Genomic DNA, 16,317 nt, shown 5'->3' with positions numbered 1-16,317 from the left:
AAGTCTATACAGTCTGACCAGGGATCAAATTTCATGTCAGGTCTATTTCAGCAAGTCGTGTACCAGTTAGGGATTGCTCAGTATAGATCAAGTGCGTACCATCCAGAATCTCAAGGTGCCTTAGAACGTTTTCATCAAACATTGAAGAACATGATTAGAACTTTTTGTCTTCAATTTGACAGAGACTGGGATGATGGAGTTCACTTTTTACTTTTTGCAGTCCGAGAGGCTGTTCAAGAATCCCTTGGATTTAGTCCCTTTGAGTTGGTATTTGGCCATACTGTAAGGGGACCGTTAAAATTGATTAAGGAAAAGTGGCTTTCTGAACATACTGACTTGAATCTTTTAGACTATGTATCTAGATTTAAAGAAAAATTGAATACTGCTTGTCAACTTGCTCAGAAAAACTTAAAAAATGTACAGAACAAGATGAAAATATGGTATGATAAAGATGCCAGGGATAGAGTTTTTGAGCCTGGTGATAAGGTACTTGTATTTTTGCCAGTCCCTGGACATCCTTTCAGGCTAAATATTGTGGTCCTTATACAATAGAGAGTAAAATCAATGATTTGAATTATATTGTAAAAACTCCAGGTCGGCGTAAACAAAACAGAGTGTGTCATATTAATATGTTAAAACCATATTTTGAGCGTACTAATGAATGTGAGAGTAAACCAGTTGCCACTTTAGGCATGGTTAAATTTGAGAACAATCATGACAAACCAGATGTAATTGAACCACCTTTTAGTTCTAAAACTTTGGAAGAGACAGTTAGATTGAAAAATTCAGAAATTTTGTCAAATTTAGACTCAAAACTTGCACATCTGTCTTTTGATCGTAGAGAAGAAATAAAAACTTTGGTATTTTCTTTTAAAAATCTTTTTCCAGATGTGCCAAACAAAACCACTGCTGTTTGTCATGATGTTGATGTAGGAGATGCTTCTCCCATTAAGCAACATCCTTACCGGCTCAATCCACTCAAACTTGAAGTTATGAGAAAAGAAATTAAATATATGCTTGACAATGATATTATTGAGCCGAGTAACAGTGAATGGAGCTCTCCTTGTCTTCTTGTGCCAAAATCAGATAAAACCTTTCGTTTCGTGACTGATTTCAGAAAAGTAAATTCAGTCTCAAAATCTGATTCCTATCCGATTCCAAGGATAGACGATTGTATTGACAACATTGGTCAAGCAAAATTTGTGAGCAAATTTGATTTGTTGAAAGGTTATTGGCAAGTTCCACTGACACAGAGAGCTCGTGAAATATCAGCTTTTGTTACACCAGATGGCTTATTTCAATATACTGTAATGCCGTTTGGCATGAAAAGTGCGCCAGCTAAATTTCAAAGAATGATCAATAATGTTATAAAAGATTTAAACTGTTGTTATGCTTATATTGATGATCTAATTGTATGTAGTGATAGCTGGGCACAGCATTTAACACATTTGTATGATACTTTTGATAGATTGTCACAATCAAATCAAATTTGACTGTTAATCTTGGTAAAAGTGAATTTTGTCGGGCCACTGTTGATTATTTAGGGCATACAGTTGGACAAGGTCAAGTGAAACCTATTATGGCTAAAGTGGAAGCTATTTCCAAATTTCCTCCTCCTACAAATAGAAAACAACTTATGAGATATTTAGGCATGATTGGATTTTACAGAAAATTTTGTTCAAATTTTGCTACTGTGGTTCAACCATTGACTCATCTTTTACGAAAAGATTCTAAATTTATCTGGAGTGAAAATTGTCAAAACGCTTTTGAAAATAGCAAATCACTTTTAATTAATAGTCCAGTTCTGATTACTCCAGACTTTGAAAAACAATTTAAACTTGCCGTTGATGCAAGCGATGTAGGAATTGGAGCTGTTTTATATCAAGAGACAGATGATAATGTTGAGAAACCTATATCATATTTTTCTAAGAAATTAGATAAACATCAGAAAAATTATTCAACTATTGAAAAAGAGTGTTTTGCAATGTTGTCAGCACTTCAACATTTTGATGTATATTTGAATCCCACTGTATATCCTATTCTTGTTTGTACTGATCATAATCCTCTCACCTTCATACATAAAATGAGAAACAAGAATCAGAGGTTGACTAGGTGGAGTTTGTTGTTACAGGAATATGATGTAATTGTAAAACATATTAAGGGTAAAGATAATGTAATAGCAGATGCTTTATCTAGAGCTTATTAAAACACTTTGTATATACTATGTACTTTTGTTCATATTATTCATGATAAGTTTTTGTTACACTAAAACTTCTTTTATGGGGGGAGGTGTTATGATATTGTAATTATTGTATTTATTTATGTTGGCCTAATTTGTGTTGTGTGGCCTGATAGTTGTTTACAGAATAATCTTAGAACTGTGCAGTTTAGAAATCCCTGGAACAATTACAGAATGATTGGAACTTTCCAGAATGATCCCTATAAAAGATGCGTAATTTAAACTTCTACTTTATTCCAGAAACTTCCGTTATAGTTTCTAGAACTTTCCATTTATAGAATTTTCTAGAGTTTTCCGTCTCAACTATATATATATACAGACACTAAAGTAAAACACTCACTCTTGGATTTGGACTTAGACATCGATAGACATTAATATTCATAGCATTTGGATTGACACTTTTATTCTACAAACAACATCATACTGGATTGTGACCGTAGTAGTGAACGTAATATTCAGATTGGATTCCGAAAGAAATCCGGATACAGATAAAGATAAAAGATTGGACTCATATTTTGACAGTTAAGTTAACAGTAATATTTGTGTAATACTTCTTGTAAACTTTTGTATAATAAATATTGTTAAATTTTACTAAATTTATTTGTGTCTTTTGTTGGCTACAATTTAAAGGCGATTTCTGGCCGTAACAAGGTCAAAATCTAGAACGTTAAATTAACATATGACCTTGAGCTCAATTTCAAGGTCATCAACCAAGGACTTCAAATCAAAAGACTCTAGGTCTCTACTGTATATTGTTAATGAGTTATATTACCATACGACTGATATTAGATATAAAAGAGGGGAAAACTCGCATCAAATGTTTAAGTACTCTTTCGACTATATGTGTAACGACATGTCGCGACTAACAATTGTGTGAAAATATTTTGTCGATATTTTATCAGATTTCTGAAAATGAGAGTTAACAAGCCAAAATCAAAATTTTGAACATGACCTTGACCTTTGACTATGACCTCATTTTCATTTTTTTGGACCAAGGACTTCAAATCAACAGACTCTGGGCCTCTATCACTTATAGTTTTCCAGTTAGAAATACATTTCAAAATTTTAAATACAAAAGGAGAAATAACTCTCATATGGAATCTCTATACGTCTTCGGTCAAAATAAAACAGAACATCCTGAGGATGTAACGAGCAATTTGGAAAAATAAATTTGTCGGTTTCTTATACGGTTGCGAAGCCTTAGAGATAACAAGAAAAAAATGTTCTATGGGAAGGTATTCGGTTAAGCAGTGTCAGTTTCAAAAGCATATAAACTGTATGATACCATATTCTTAATATCTAAGCGACATCTTGCAAAACCAAAAAACAGCGAAGGAAAAAAATTTGGCGGAAGTAAAAAAAAAGTAATAATCAGAAGAAAACCAATTGGTCTTTCCACGGAAAAGTGGATAGACCTAATAATAATCAGAAGAAATCCAATGGGTCTTTCCACAAAAAGGTGGAAAGACCTCACAAAAGTTTAATACATCCGGTTTACTGTCACATTCTGACATCCTCATGCTTATGTCGTATACTTGTTTTAAAACTAGTGTTTGTGTTTGAGTCTCTTTTTGTTTTACTCAATGTCATCAGAAGTGTGTCGACACTGATTTTTTAAAACTTTTCAGCATCATTGCTGAAATAAATCTAACATATAAGTTTTATAAAAAAAACATTGGCAAGAATTGTTCACGTTAGAAAGCTAACAAGACCGGACTGAAGGTCAGACATCCTGTATTTCTATGTTCCCAACGACATCTTAAAATCATTTTGAATTTAGATTCATATTAATTTGAACTTTGGTCTTCGGGGATGTGTGTGTTTATGGTGTTTTGAGATCGACATGATGTACAGTAAAAATGAGAATGGAAATGGGGAATGTGCCAAAGAGACAACAACCCGACCATAAAGCAGACAACAGCAGAAGGTCACCAACAGGTCTTCAATTCAACGAGGCCTTGAACAGCTGGTCAAAACGCACCTTTTTGCAAAGTGGGGAGACAAAACGACTCACAGACGATTCGCAAAGGTGCCCATCTCTTTATTTACATAAATAGAAATGTGGGATATACACAGCAACCGGCCAATTAACGACAATCAAAACCAAAGACATATAGATAACACGTGACTAATGCAGGATGGACAACAACATTGAGAATGGAAGTATATTTAACTGCTAATCTGTTACAGTAGTTTTAGTAAAGATTCGTTGGTCTCTTGAATATGAAAGATAATAAGTATATTTAGTATTGCAAGTATGAAATCTATCAAATTATAAAATCACATGGTCACAACAATAGTCAGATTTAAGCTACATGTATAACAGCAACAAAGTTTAATCTCCTAGAACGTATTTGTTTGTCTTGATTAAAATCAAACCATTATGACATAAGGAGATGTGATATGATTGCTAATTATACAACTTTCCATCAAAGAGTAAATGACGTACATATATATTTGTGATCTCCCAATTACCATCCCATCAATACTATGAATTGCTTATACAAAAAGAAATTTTGTCACCAAGTGATTTATTATAATTTATAAAATAGAACATCATTACATATACTAAATAATTGTGTTCCCTTGGCTAAATACTGGGATCATATTGTTTTACCAGTGTCCTTTCTACAGTTCGTCCCGCACTTAGTATACTAGTATAGGTTTATACGGATGATTTCGTAGGATTATGTACAGTTTTTAAGCCTTAACTTTTAAACGATGTACCTGGTGTTAGTACATACACTTAAGATTCGCATCTTGTCATTTTTTTCTCTTTTCTCACAGATTGCTAAATTTGACATTTTGAAATATATTGCTCCGGTTAATGTTTTAACCTATATTGAGGGAGCACATACATATAATCTGTATATTCTTAGGGTCATTTTTTCTTTAATGACTTTTCGCAGACGACATAATGTTAAACTTGGTTTATTTGAGTAAAATTTTGCATAAAATTTGTAAGGTTATCCGACTAACTACTCACACATCCCACACGTTTACATTATGTAGAGTCTCCTGTATTTTGTATTGTATCAGGATATTGATTTTCTTTTTAATTTTCACAACTAACAGAATGTTTAACCTATCTTGACGGCTGCACAAAATGTGTTTGTCAGACACAACAATTCAAATTGCACTGTATCGTACTGTATATATAATATATGATGAAATATATGATGAAAATGTTCATTAAGTGATAATGAAAATATATTATTTACAAACTATTTCATCAACTGTAACAACTTCAAACGACCTAACATACATCTCGTCATAACTTGGTCCTCATCATTTCAACATTTTATTAGTTCAATTAAATATTCCAATAAAGTATTATCTTTAAAATACATGATATAATATATGCTAAAAAAATCATTTGGTGCAAACTATAAGTGTAATATCAAAAACCAATTCTTCAGAGAACAATTGAAGGTCTTTCCACCTCGATAATAAAAATGAAATTTAAAAAAAACGATGTTAGAAAATGTCACTCCTTGTTGATGTAATTTGGTTCTTCAAATTGATATAAAAAAATAAGATTAATAGGTATATGCAGAAGACTTAATTGTTTTATTATGAACAGAAAATATTTTTTAGTAAAGGTCAAAATCTAGAACGTCAAATTGACCTTTGACCTTGACCTCAATTTCAAGGTCATAGGTCAGTGATCTAAAATCAAAAGACCCCAGGTCAATCATTTGTATGGTTGTGGAGAAATACTGTTTACAAATACATAAGGGGAGAAAACTATAAGGGTTAACCAAAACACTTCGACTGAAATAGGTTGAAGTTGCGCTTTTTTGTAAACAGTAATTTGACAAACAAATCATATCTTTAACTGTAACAGTTTCTTTTGAATAACGATAAGAAGCAAAACTGAAAATTTATAACATGAACTTGCCCTTTCACCTTGATCTCAATTTCAAGGTCATATGTCAGTGAACTCAAAACGGAAGACCGGAGGTCAATCACTTGTATGGTTGTGAAGAAATACTGATTTGAAATACATTGTTATAATAAAACACCCATGCAACCACGCATCCCATATTGCAGATAGGACCCGACACAAATATCAATTTCGTGTTTCGGTAGTTAAGCTTGGGATGGTCATTTTAAGATGCATTATTTGAATATAAACAAATATGAAAATTATTCATGTTTATATTGATAAATTTATATTTTAATTCTTCTTCAATATATCTAGTTATTATGACAGATCTACCATCATCAGGGGTCCAACTGTCAATTTAATGTTAAAGTCTTTAACTTTGATCTACTAAGCTTATCTCCAATACTTTTATGTTTGCTATACGCAACTATTGGTGCTGTATTGAATATTTGTATACAGTCTTCGTCGAACTGTAATAAATGCCAGTGTTTCATTATACGTTTCTTTATTTTACGTATATATGGATTATATTTAGTTATTAAAACTAACGGAATACTTTGCTTCTCTTTAAATTTGTTTTGTTGTAATAAATCAGTACGGTCAATTGATAAAGCATCAGTAATACTATCATCTATTTCAGCGTTATCATAACCCCTATCTAATAATTTCACTTTGAAATTAGTTAGATTGTTTATTAATTTGTTATGGTCACTTGTATTTCTAATTTGCCGTATTGCTTCACCTTTAATAAATCCTCTGAATACATGCTGTGAGTGACAGCTATTTCTGTGCAGAAACAGATAAGAATTTGTTTCTTTAAAATGTATGTCAAGGTCAAGGATGCCATATGTTGTAAATCGTTGACCTTTAATTACATCAACATCCAAGAACGACATTTTATCGTTTTTGATTTCATAGGTGAACTTTAATAAGGGGTTATAATCATTTGCTAGACGAAAAAAATCTATAATTTCATCTGATGTTCCATCATATATTATGAATCCATCGTCTCTATATCTGCCATGATAGAATATTTTGTCTTTATATTGAAATGCAGAAATAATTTGATTCATTATTTCAAACATAAGTATGTCACAGATTTCCGGTGAAGGAACTGCACCAATTGCCGTACCTATTACTTGTTTGTAAATTTTCCCATCAAATTCAAATACATTGTTTTCTAAAATAATTCTCAACAAATGTATTAATACATTGACTGGCAGAGCATTGACTTTGAAGTTTGATTTGTCAAAACTGTCATAGGCGCGTTCAACCGCACTCAATAACGCTTCTTGAGGTAGATTAGTAAACATCTGTGTTATATCATATGAAACCAAAAGGCTGTTTGCCATAGGTTTTAATTTCTCAATGATATTAATGAACGATGTAGTATCTTTTATATACATGTATGTAGACTGATTTTGAACTATTGGTATAAGAAAACTTCGCACACATCTCAAAATCAAACGTGACTTAAACAGAAAAAAATAGACACATTAAAAAGATAGAATTATCTCGACAGTATATTGAAGTATTTTCTCAAACAGAACCAAGCGACTCTGAAATATCATTATTAGCTAAAGGGTTAAAATTCATACCTGCCCTTGCTGAGAAGAACATAAAGCGTAATTTATTACAAAGCTGTGACAAATTGGCACGCAAAATGAGACTTAAATTTCTGTTCTATGGCAATGAAAATGTCATAAATAATCACCCGTTTACTATGAAATCAGGATATACACCAAACTTGGCTAATACAGCTATAGAAAATTATATATTTGCAACTAAAATAGAATTAGGAAGAATACACTTGCATAAATTCAAAGATAACTTAACAAAATCAGAAAGAATGGCATTACAGTCACTGAAACAAAATAAATAAATAGTAATTAAAAAAGCTGATAAAAACTCTTCAACAGTGATTCTTGATAAAAAGAATTATATTGAACAAGCGTTATCTCAGCTTAACAATGGAATACATTACGAACAAATTGCAATATCACACTGTACGGAGATTTACAATCTAATAGAGAGTAAAGTAAAGATATTACATGAACAATCACACATAGATGACATATCGTTGAGATATCTTTTAGACACAAAAGTCGAAAAAATTCAAGTTGACAGATTATCTCTATTACCTAAAATTCACAAAATTGACCTCAACATCAGAAATGAAATTAGGAGTAATAAAGAATTACTTCAAAAGGTACAAATACCTGGTAGACCTATCATTTCACTATGTAATAGCCCAATTGAAAGAATTGGCCAATTCATTGACTACTTTCTTCAACCTATTGTACGTCAATTATGGACATTTACATAAGATACGACGTTCTTCATTAACAAAATTGAAAGAATAGAGGCACCTGATAATGTCATGTTAGCGACTTTTGACATAAGTAGTATGTACACAAATCTGAGTCACGAAGAAATATTTCAGGCTGTGTACAGAGCGTGGCCTAAACTTATAGCATACAATTATGCAATCCCACTCCCATCACGGAATGAATTTCTGGAATTACTAAGAATTACACTAGAAAACAATGAATTTGAGTTCAATAGCGGAATATATAAACAAATAGTGGGTGTTCCCATGGGAGCCCCTATGTCGCCAAGCTTAACAGATTTGAGAATTTTTGAAATCATCTCTAAAATACTTGGAGAATTTACACACGCTTTCAAAATTATACATTTGTCAGTATACAGAGATGACGGCTTCATGTTATTTACCGGAAATGAAAATGAATTGCTTGACTTTTTTGAAATAGCTAACAACATTCATCCACTCATTAAGTTCACACATGAAACCTCAGGGACAAACATTCAATTTTTAGATGTAACAGTGTACAAAGGAAAGAGATTTATTACAAATAGAACCTTAGATATCAAACTATATCGCAAACCGACAGATAATTACCAATACCTGCATAGATCATCATCCCACCCATCGTCTGTATTTAAAGGTTTTATTACAGGAGAAATTATAGATTTATTCGGTCATCTAATAATGTAGAGGACATAGAAGAACAAGTTCAATTGTTCAGAGAAAAACTCCAGAAACGGGGTTATGTTGCAAACAAAATTGATCCCATAATAACGACAACAATGAAAAGAACAAGGGAAAGCACATTACGTTACATAACTAGGAATAAAGGGAAATCACCACCTTTATGTTTCATAACAAAATTTAATCCTAGAGTTAAACAACTGGGTAAAACTTTAAGAAAACACTGGCACTTAATTTCGAATGATGGCACAGCAAACCAACTTTTTCAAAAACCACCCATTATTGCATACCAGAAACACAAGAACTTAAAAGAATATTTAACATCTTCTAAACTAAAATAGAATATAGAAGATTAAGCTATATTACAATATTCGCAAGTTAATTTAAAGAAAACAGAGAGATGATTCACCGAGTGTCGTGAACCAAAATTTTCGTTTATTTTTATCATGTTGCTGTAAGGCTAGGGTACCTGATGAGGATAATGCCTAGGTAATATAAAACCTAAACCGAAACACCAGGTGAAATTACATCATCAAATCAATTATTTCTTACCAATATCTATGCGTATATATGAGTGTATGATTTTACTATTGAAGTAATAATAAATAGATACTTGCCTACATAGTTTGGTTCAAAACGAAACTAACAGTAATATTGACCGACTATTTCAAATATTTAAATACATGAAAATAAACTATATATGTATTTAATGATACGATAGGTCACTGATTCTCTGAAGATATATACTGTTACAAAAATAGAAGAGTGTGTCCTAGAGATAATATTGAGATGTTTGGATTGCTTAAGGACTCGTTCTTATTTCAACATCTCTGAAGATTTATGTTGTTACAAGAAAAGGAGAATTGTGTCTCAGGAGTTGTATTGAGATATTTGGATTGGTTAAGGACTCGTTTTTATTTAAACATTAAATTTGCTAGAAAATTACGATGTCGGTATATGTTCAGTCAAAAAAAAACTGACCTTCATCCATTTCGTAGCAATACAGGATATAAACCTGCCTCTACGTGGCATACGTTGGAAAATTATATAGATTTAACCAAGCTTGAATTGTCTTTTCTACCAATAGAAAGAAATGTAAAAAAACAATCTTACTAAGGGCGAAAGAATAGCGCTACGCAATTTGAAAAATGATGAAACAATAGTAATAAAAAAGGCAGATAAAAATTCAAACTGTGTTATTTTAGACAGGCTAGACTACATAACAGAAGTCACAAGACAACTAAATACTCAACATTACTGCCAATTAGATTCATTTAACATGACAGAACTGAAAATCCAGGTCATTGAGTATATTAAATCATTATACGACCAAGGCATAATCGACAAAATATCATTTAAATTTTTAACAAATGGTCAAAAATTAAGAGATGCACGATTAGGGAGAATTTATATTCTCCCAAAAATTCACCGTCTTGAAACAGAGACGTTTAAACAAATACAACATGATGGATTAAATGAATTAAATATAATTCCACCTGGCAAACCAATTATATCACAGTGTGGTTCTGTAACTGAACTTATAGGTCATTACGTTGACTATTTTCGTATAAAAATAGTTCAAAATCAGTCTACATATATAAAAGATACTACATCGTTCATTAATATCATTGAGAAATTAAAACCTATGGCAAACAGCCTTTTGGTTTCATATGATATAACACAGATGTTTACTAATCTACCTCAAGAAGCGTTATTGAGTGCGGTTGAATGAGCCTATGGCAGTTTTGACAAATCAAACTTCAAAGTCAATGCTCCGCCAGTCAATGTATTAATACATTTGTTGAGAATTATTTTAGAAAACAATGTATTTGAATTTGATGGGAAAATTTACAAACAAGTAATAGGTACGGCAATTGGTGCAGTTCCTTCACCGGAAATCTGTGACATACTTATGTTTGAAATAATGAATCAAATTATTTCTGCATTTCAATATAAAGACAAAATATTCTATCATGGCAGATATAGAGACGATGGATTCATAATATATGATGGAACATCAGATGAAATTATAGATTTTTTTCGTCTAGCAAATGATTATAACCCCTTATTAAAGTTCACCTTAAAATCAAAAACGATAAAATGTCGTTCTTGGATGTTGATGTAATTAAAGGTCAACGATTTACAACATATGGCATCCTTGACCTTGACATACATTTTAAAGAAACAAATTCTTATCTGTTTCTGCACAGAAATAGCTGTCACTCACAGCATGTATTCAGAGGATTTATTAAAGGTGAAGCAATACGGCAAATTAGAAATACAAGTGACCATAACAAATCAATAAACAATCTAACTAATTTCAAAGTGAAATTATTAGATAGGGGTTATGATAACGCTGAAATAGATGATAGTATTACTGATGCTTTATCAATTGACCGTACTGATTTATAACAACAAAACAAATCTAAAGAGAAGCAATGTATTCCGTTAATTTTGATAACTAAATATAATCCATATATACGTAAAATAAAGAAACGTATAATGAAACACTGGCATTTATTACAGTTCGACGAAGACTGTGTACAAATATTCAATACAGCACCAATAGTTGCGTATAGCAAACATAAAAGTATTGGAGATATGCTTAGTAGATCAAAGTTAAAGACTTTAACATTAAATTGACAGTTGGACCCCTGATGATGGTAGATCTGTCATAATAACTAGATATATTGAAGAAGAATAAAAATATGAATATATCAACATGCTCAATATAAATATGAATAATTTTCATATTTGTTTATATTCAAATAATGCATCTTAAAATGACCATCCCAAGCTTAACTACCGAAACACGAAATTGATATTTGTGTTGGGTCCTATCAGCAATATGGGATGCGTGGTTGCATGGGTGTTTTATTATAACAAAATGCGCCTTACTGTAAATAGTTATTTGGCAAACACAACATATCATTTACTGTCACAGTTTCTGTGGAATAACGATAACAAGCAAAATTCAAAATTTAAAACTTGATCTTGACCTTTGACCTTGACCTCAATTTCCTTCAAATGGACCAACGACTTCATATCAAAAGACTGTAGACCTCTACGACTCATAACGTATGAATTTATCTAACAAATCGCCTATATTAAATTTTCAAAGGGAAATAACTCTCATAAGATGTCTTTCGATCACTTCAGTCAAAAAAACCAAATCATTCTCAAGAGTAGACGAACAATTTTTAGCCATGTCATCGGAAAATTTTTTAAAACTAGATACCCATTGATGTTTGTGGCCGTTTGGTTAAATTTGGCCCAGTAGTTTCAGAGAAGATTTTTTTAAAAGATTACTAAAATTTTAAAAAATGGTTATAAATTTACTATAAAGGACAATAACTCTTTAAGAGGTCATTTGCCAATTTTGGTCATGTTGCCTTATTTGTAGATCTTACTTTGCTGAACATTATTGCTGTTCACAGTTTATCTCTATCTATAATGATATTCAAGATAATAACCAAAAACTGAAAAATTTCCTTAAAATTACTAGTTCGGGGGCGGCAACCCAAAAACGGGTTGTCTGATTTGTCTGAAATATTCATGGCAGATAGATCTTGACCTAATGAACAATTAAACCCATGTCAGATTTGCTTTAAATGCTTTGGTTTCAGAGATATAAGCCAAAATCTACATTTTACCCCTATGTTCTATATTTAGCCATGGTGGCCATCTTGGTTGGTTGGCATGGTCATCGGACACATTTTTAAACAAGATACCCCAATGATGATTGTGACCAAGTTTGGTTAAATTTGGCCTGTTAGTTTCAGAGGAGAATATTTTTGTAAAAGTTAACGACAGAAGCTTTGTCATGTATGCCTGTATAGCAGGTTTTAAGCCTCTTGATTATACAAACAAGAATACACATGCTGAAATGTCTCCCCTTCTTCACTAACCGTTAATATCATTTTGATTGTCTTAAATATAAAGCTTTACTAAAACTGTCAGATAAATTTGAAATGATCCAAGAAAATGAGGTCAGATAAACCAAACTGGAATTACATATTATACACCTTACAATCAAATATACATGTACTTTAAATATAGTTGATCTATATATTGCACTTCGAAAAAAACAAACCTAACCAGGAAAGCTTAACATTGATCAATGAACCATGACAAGAAGGCAAAGGTCAGATGAACCCTGCCAGACTGACATGTACATCTTACAATCATAATATGCTAGAAATAAATATAGTTGACCTTTTGCATATAGTGTCTATGAACAAACTGGATCAGGAAAACTCTAGATTGACCAATGAACCATGAAATTGAGATAATAGTCAAATGATAATTTCCAGACAGACAAATACACCTCACAATCATAACACACACTAAAATATAGTTGACCTGTTGCTAATAGTATTAGAAAAAACAGAATAAAAAACAAAAGTTAAACATTAAGTAATGAACCATAAAAATGAGGTCAAGGTCAAATAAAATATGTCAGACTTATATGTATATCGTAAAATATGTTCATACAAGAAATATAGTTAACCTATTGCATACAGTATATATGTGTTAAAAAAAAACACAAAAACTTTAACCACTAAACCATGAAAATAAGGTCAAGGACAGACTACACCTTCCAAATGGACATGTACACCAAACAATCATTTCATACACAAAATATGGTAGACCTATTCCTCATAGTATTTGAGATATGGACATAACCAAGAAAACTTAACCTCACTGATCCATGAAATAAGGTCAAGGTCAAGGGAAAGGCATTTCTTTTTTATACATATAGATTAGACCATTGGTTTTCCCGTTTGAATGGTTTTACACGTCTAGTAATTTTGAGGCCCTTTATAGCTTGTTGTTCAGTGTGAGCCAAGGCTCCGTGTTGAAGGCCATACATTGACCTATAATGGTTTACTTTTTAAATTGTTATTTGGATGGAGAGTTGTCTCATTGGCACTCACATCACATCTTCCTATATCTATGAAGACATTGCAAGGTATGCTAATACCAGGTATAGGTTAGCAAATGCCACTGAATCACTATCCCTATGTTAAGCTTTCTGCTATACAAGTCAGGCTCAACAAAAACAACAATTAACATAAAGACATAAGACACACATTTGTTTTGATGATCATAAAAAATTAAAAATGATCAATTTCATTTATATTTTATGAAAATGCACTTTTATAATTCTGTATAATGTCTTCTACTACATCAAAAGCTTCTTCAAAATCCTCCTGAAAAAAGAGAAAAACAAAAAATCGGAAAAATTTTACACTGTTAATTACATTTTTCTTTGAATACTCAATTCCAAACAACTTCATTTTTTTTTAAATTAAAATGCATTTCAGTGTGTTCAGGCTTGCTGTTTCAAATGATTTCCGACCAGGGTTTCAAAAGCAAAAACTTCATTATTCTTTTTTTTTTCCTGTGACTGCAATGATTAGCTTTATATCTGTTACCATTGATTAATTATTTAGACATTTCATTTGATTTTTGTTTTTTTGCGTTTTAACACCAGTTTTTAGCACCACATTTGGGCTATTTCATGATTACCAGTTTTTAATGATGGAGGAAGCCATATTGCCTAGAGAAAACCACTGACCTTTGATAGGGGAGCTGACTATCCTAGACAATAAAGATTAGATCTAGTGCACCAGTTCCAATTCACAACCTAAGTGTTGACTAGCTAGTGGTTACAGTAGTGACTACTTATACCACTCAGCCACTGAGGCAAGCCCCTTTTAGACATTAGACATGTGTAAATCAACTATTGTCACTTTTTGTCATATAGCTCAATAGTGTTTCCAAAACACATACATAGGTTTCAAATATTTGACTATGAGCATTCTTGATGAAAGTGAAATCATAAAAAAACTTTCTCACTACGTTGAAGACCGATTGGTGGCATTAGGCTGTAATCTGCCATTTGGTCCGGTTGTTGTCTGATTGACATATTCCTCATTTCCATTCTCAATTTTTCTTTGAACAGATACAATTAATAAACTATTATTTATAGAATAACTAATTGAAAAATTCAAATAGAGAAAAATATTCAACTAGTGCATGACTGAACAACACATTAATGCATGCGCATGAGTTAATTATCCGTGTTGTTTGGTCAAGAGTTGAATATTTTTCTATATTTGAATTCTTTGATTAGTTATCTTTTTTATTGATCTCAAGACAATGTATGGTTATTCTTTTATCATGTTTATATACTGCAATTCTACAACTGTTTCAAATGAAATATTTAGGGTAAAATGTATCATTTGTTAATTTGGAGCATATGAGGTAAAAATTCTGCTAACCTGTACTTAAAATAAAGATGTCATAAATAAAACTCTACAGATGCAGTTTCAAGGTCACAAACAAGGCAATATATAAGGTGAGTGACTGTGTATCACAAATGATTTAAAAGACAATACAATTTGACAGCACAAATAGCACTTCTGCAGTGTATAAATATCTAAACACTACTACATGTGGTTTCATCAATATTTGTTGGATACCAATTTTTCGTGGATTTGGTGGGTTCAGGGGAACCACAAAATTAAATGTTCAACGAAATACATATTTTTAAAAGGAATGTATGCAAAATCTGCCAAAAACCACAAATTTAAATCTCCATGAATTTGCAAGTTTTCATCGATCCACTAAAATTGGTACACACAAAATAAATGAATCCACACTATCCCACTTACATTGGTAACACCATATTTATTGTACCAATGGAGATATGCTTTGGCAGCGAATTTGACCCTTGACCTTTCATAGACAGTCTCAAGGTATTCTACTATTGACTCTGAATTTGATGCTACTGTAATTGAAGCTGTGTCTTTTGGTCCAATACTGTTGGTTTTAGTTGAAACAAATTAATCAATGTTTTGTTGATACATGAATATAACAGTTGATAAAAAAAAATTGTACCTAATAAACATGTAGTTTGTCTATGTTTTCTATAAAACACTTTCTTTTTTTAATATACATGGTAAAATTAACATTCAGAATACCTAGTTTTGTGTACACTTAACCTACACAATTCTACATTGACTACCAACTGCATGTAGATTAAACATGATTTAAACTACATGTAAACATCAATGGGAATGTATTTGTGTTTAGTTTATGTGTGAATTACACTAACACAACACCAAGTTTATGTCAATTTGAACACGGCCTTACTTTGACCTATAATTGTTT

At 31.7% G+C, this 16,317-nt stretch overlaps 1 long non-coding RNA gene across 1 annotated transcript; it reads right to left on the bottom strand.

Moving 5' to 3' along the window:
• Positions 1-14,232: 14,232 nt before the first annotated feature.
• On the bottom strand, positions 14,233-16,076 carry LOC143059612 (uncharacterized). Its single transcript, XR_012973537.1, has 2 exons — positions 15,819-16,076; positions 14,233-14,351 (listed from the first exon to the last, which is right to left on the bottom strand). It is a non-coding gene; the product is annotated as an uncharacterized LOC143059612 (long non-coding RNA).
• Positions 16,077-16,317: the final 241 nt, after the last annotated feature.

Source organism: Mytilus galloprovincialis, chromosome 14, assembly GCF_965363235.1.
Source record: "Mytilus galloprovincialis chromosome 14, xbMytGall1.hap1.1, whole genome shotgun sequence".
NCBI classification, from domain to species: domain Eukaryota; kingdom Metazoa; phylum Mollusca; class Bivalvia; order Mytilida; family Mytilidae; genus Mytilus; species Mytilus galloprovincialis.
Note: the sequence above shows the minus strand (reverse complement) of the source record. Positions and strands in the feature narration are given on the sequence as shown.